A 5,195-nucleotide genomic window follows, 5' to 3' on the forward strand; every position below is an offset into this window, starting at 1 on the left:
GAATTAGCCGCGCGGCGCGGGCGTCGGTGCGAAACACAAAACTATTTTCCCCCTGCTGGTGTCTTTCGGGAACTACATGTAACGGAATAAACCCAGGAAGTTTCCTTCCCCTGGACGCTCAGGTTGGGGTCTCCCCTACCAACATCAAAGACTTTGAAAATTTTTTCTTAATGCATTTTATTTTAAGCGCCATACTAAGAGTGGGAAACTCGTTTTTAGGCTTTAGACTCGTTAGAATGAAAGTTAAGACCTCCCAGGCCACCGTTTTTTTCTTTTTTCTTTTTTATTCTTACAGAAAATTGCAAACGTTAAAAAGTAGGCAAAAGAGTACAAAGGGGATTCAGCATTTGGTAATGGTGGACTCATCCTTCTGCAAATAACAAGTCTAAAATTTGTTTTAAAACCCATTTAAAAATGAGTGAAGTCATTAGAAATTAACCAAAAGAAGGCAGAAACTAGAGGAAAGACTACCCTTGAAAAGTGGACCAAAATTGTTGAGATTTGTGTGCTTTCACCCAAAAACAACCCCAATCTATAAGCAGCTCCAACTTCAGGGAGCCACAGCCTGAATGACTTGAAGGGAACAAAACTGTGTTTGTGGCTGGTAGAATAATTGGAAAGCTGGGGGTGGCTAATTCTGGGAGGGAGGAATCTGTGGATATTATCAAAATATGTTATTAGTTTTCTATTACAGTATAACAAGTTAACACAAACTTAGTGGCTTACAACAATACAAATATATTTTAACAGTTCTGGAGGTCAGGAGTCCTGCATAGACCTCACTGGCCAAAATCAAGTTGTTAACGGGCAACATGGGCTTTCCCCACCCCCCTACCCCCCCCCCCGCCCCCCACCCCGCCCCCAGGAGGGATCATTCAGTCAAATTCTACAGATTCCAAAATTCCATTGAAAAACAGGCAAATCTGTTCATTTGTGTATTGTCTATAATCATCTGCTTTTGCAGAATTGAGTAGATGCAACAGAGATTATATGGCCTGAAAAGCCTAAAATTATTTACTGTTTGGCCCCTCACGGGGGAAAAAAATGTGCTAATTCCTACTTTAGATCATTTCAACCTAACAGATATTTATAGAACACAGCATTCAACAATCTCAGAATATACACTGACTTCAACTAATATGGGACAGTCACCATAATAGATCTCATGATTGGCCATAAAATCTCTTGATATATAGATACTCCCTGACTTAGGATGGTGTTACATCCTGATAAATTCATTCAAGTTGAAAATATAATAATTGTTAAAAATGCATTTACTGCACTTAACCTACCAAATATCATAGCCTAGCAACACAGTTTACTGTAGAGTGTTAATTGTTTAAGCTGGTGTTCAACTGGTTAACTGGGAGTTACAGCTCACTGCTGGGGCCTGCATCATGAGAGAGTAGAGTATCACTTATTAGCCCAGCAAAGGATTAAAATTCAAATTTTAGGTAAGTTTGGAAGCATCTGTACTTCAAAAGATTGAATATTTATAGTACAGTGTATGTTAGCTGACCATAATGGAATTACATTATAAATTAATAAATATATCTAGAAAAGTCCAAAACTACTTGGAAATTAAATGACACATTTCTAAATGATATATGTGCCTGAGAAGAAATCACATGAAAATTAGAAAAGATTTCAAATTGAATGATAATGAAAAGTAACATATTATGATTGTGTGTTGCAGCAATTTCAGTGTTTAGAGGGAAATTCACAGCCTTTAAAAGGTACTTTAGAAAGGAAGAGAGGCTTAAAACCAATGCCTTAAGTTTCACCTTAACAGCCTAGAAAAAGTAGAGCAAATCAAACACAAACTAGGCAAAAGTAAAGTAATAAAAAAGATCAGTGTGAACATAAATGAGATTGAAAATAGAAAATCAATAGAGGAAATTAGCAAAGCCAAAATTTGGGTCTTTAAAAAGATAAAATTGATAAACCTATATAAGACTCATCAAGAAAAAAGAGAAAACAAAATTTACTGATATCAGGAATTAAGTCTATTATGTTATTTGTTGCCTCCTTTTTTTTTTTTTTTTTTTTGTCCCTCTGCTTTCCATTTTTACCAATCTTTTTGGATTATGTGAACCTTTTTAGTATTTTACATTAATTTTCTGTTGCAATATTGACTATATCTCTTTATATAGGGTTTTCATGGCTTTTCTTGGAATAATATTATACATAACAGTTTCACAATTAATTAACATTTCTCCAATGCAAGTGGAAGGTGGAAATCTTAGCACCATAGAATCCCCTTTACCCTCTCCATTTATGTTGTGTCTACATTTAGTTGAAAGCCCCATAAGATGATGCCATAACTTTTCACCATTTGTTGCTTTTTCTTCATTCCTGACAATCCAGTCTTTTTTCTTTCCCTATCATTTCCCTTCCAACTGAAAAACTTTGCTTAACAATTCTGTTTGAACAGATTTTTTGGCGACTTATAGCTCTTACTTTTCCTTCCTTCATCTGAGAATGGCTTCATTTCATCTTTATTCATGAAATATATTTTCACTGGATCTGAAATTCTACTGACATCTGTTTTAGCACTTAAAAAAATATTGTGCCACTTCATTTTGACCTTTGTGGTTCCAGATGAGAATGGTGCAACCATTTAAATCATCTCTCCTCTATAGGTAATACATAGGTTCTCTCCAGTTACCTTCAGAATTTGTTCTTCATCACTAGTTTCCAGCAATATGATTGTGAAGCCTCTGGGCACAGATTTCCTTAGTTTATCCTTTGGGGGTTCACCAAGATTCTTGACTCTGTAGGTTTATGTCTTTCACCAAATTTTGGAAATTTTCTATCATTATTTCTTCAAATATTTTTTCAGCACATCAGTCTTTTTCCTCTTTCTGTTACTCTAATGACATGTGTATTAGACCTTCGGGTATTTTACTACAGGTCCTTGAGGATGTATTCATTGCTTATCACTTCTTTCTCTCTGTTGTTCAGATTAGATGATTACTATTGAGCCTATCTCCAAGTATACAGACTCTTTCCTCAGTCATGTCTATTCTGTCCCTAAGCATATACGATGTGTTTTTTATGTGTTGTGTTATTTTTCTGTTCTAAAATCTCCATTTGCTTCTCCTTTATATCTTCTTTTTCTTTGCTGACACTATATTTCCAGTCATTTCAAGAATGTCCATGGCTGCTTGTTGGAACATTTGTATAATACCTGCGTAAATCTTTGCTGGATAATTCCAACATCTGTGTCAATCTCAGTGTTGGTGACTTTTGATCATCTTTTCTCATGTGAGTTGAGATTTTCCTGGTTTTTCATCTGCCTTGTAACTTTGAAGCGAGTCCTTGATATTTTTTTTCATTTTGATATTTTGAATATTTTGAAATGATGTACTAGGTCTTGTTTAAATCCTAAGAGAATATACATATTTTTATTGTAGGCAATAGACTTGTTTAGGTTCAGGTCACAAGTTCAACCTATCTTCTGATGTTTGTGGTTCAAATGTCAATTCAGTTTTTAAAGATAAGATAGCCAGTTTGCAGAGTCCAAAAGGGTAGCAGAGGAAAAGAGAAAGGAGTCAAAATATATAGGAAGAGATATAAAGACATAGAGATATGCAAATGATGACTTAGAGACCAGAGAGATTTGTTCAGAGATCAGGAGAAACCTAGAGACAGAGGGGCACAGAGAGATGCAGAGACTGATGGAAGGAGGGATGATATTGGCCAGGGCCAAGAACATGGTCCTTGACTCTCAACATTTCAATTTTATGATGATGCAGAAGTGATATGCACTCAGTAGAAACCATATTTTGATTTATGACATTTTCCTGGACAAGTAAAAATGCCCTAGAGCTCTTGTGATGCTGGACAGTGGCAGTGAGTCACAGCTCCCAGTTAGTCCCACACTTAGGAGAGTCAACAATCTATAATCTGAAGTGTGCTGTGTGGCTAAGCTATGATGTTTTGTAGGTGAGATATAGTCAATGCACTTTTGACTTATGATATTTTCCGGATGTAATCCCATCATAAATTGAGAAGCATCAGGATACAGAGGAGGGGAAGTTCAAAATCATCTGGTGACACAAGAACAGGACAGTGACGGGGACCAAAACAAAATTTCAGTATTGAAAGGAGTGGACAGGAAGGGAAAGGGGAGACACTGGGTATGGACAGGTGGTTTGAGAAGCTGGGCCGTGAAGTAAGTGGGGCAGAACACTGAGAGGCAACTAGATGGCTACTCTGAATGTGCATTGTAAGGTGAGTCAGGGGGAACATTCTTATAAGCTGAGGAGAAAGGGATGGTCGAGAGAGAGACAGAGAGAGAGAGAGAGAGAGAGAGAGAGAGAGAGAGGATGGAGACACAGAGGGCAACTAAAGAAAGAGGTTCCTGGGGAAGCCAGGGAGGAGACTGGAGTCTGCAAGCACAAGTCAGGAGCAGCCTTTGCAGAGAGAACCCCCCAAACACAGAGAGAGGAAAAAGGGATGATGATGGAGGGAGGGGCAGAACACCAAAGGAACCCCTTCATTGCATATTCTTTGTTAACTGGTCACCCCAAGTTCATTACAGAGGCTAACAAAGCAAAATTACCTTCTTTCATGGAACCCCTTGTACTTATGTGGAGTTGTGTAACTCAGATTCGGTTAAGGAGTCAGGGATTTTATTTGCTAAAATAAAAAGGGGAGGGGCAAAGGTTTTTGAACTTCTTTTTTTTTATTTGTTGTTTTTAGATATACATGATAGTAGAGTGAATTTTGACATTTTATACATACATGGAGTACAACACATTTCAATTAGGATCCCATTCTTCTTGTACATAATGTGGAGTTACACTGGTCATATTTTCCTATATGTGGAAAGTTATGTCTGATTCATTTTATACTCTTTCCTATTCTGACCCCCTCCCTTCCCTTCATTCTTCTTTGTCTAATCCAATGAACTTCTATGCTTCCCTTCCCTTCTTCCCTTCCCTTCCCTCCCTTGTTGTGTGTTAGCATCCACATATCAGAGAGAATATTTGGCCTTCGGTGTTTTGGATTTCCTTCTTTCTGCCTGGAAAAAAGCCACCATGCTGAGGTGCAGCAGCCATCTTGGAAACATGAGGATAAAGCCACGTGCTAAGGATGTTGAAGCAGGAAGACAGAACAAGTCAATGTCCCTGGTGTGTTCCCTCAGCCTACATCTCTATTGCCTCCCCACAGATTTCTCACTGATCCCT

Source organism: Sciurus carolinensis, chromosome 15 (assembly GCF_902686445.1).
Source record: "Sciurus carolinensis chromosome 15, mSciCar1.2, whole genome shotgun sequence".
NCBI classification, from domain to species: Eukaryota; Metazoa; Chordata; class Mammalia; order Rodentia; family Sciuridae; genus Sciurus; species Sciurus carolinensis.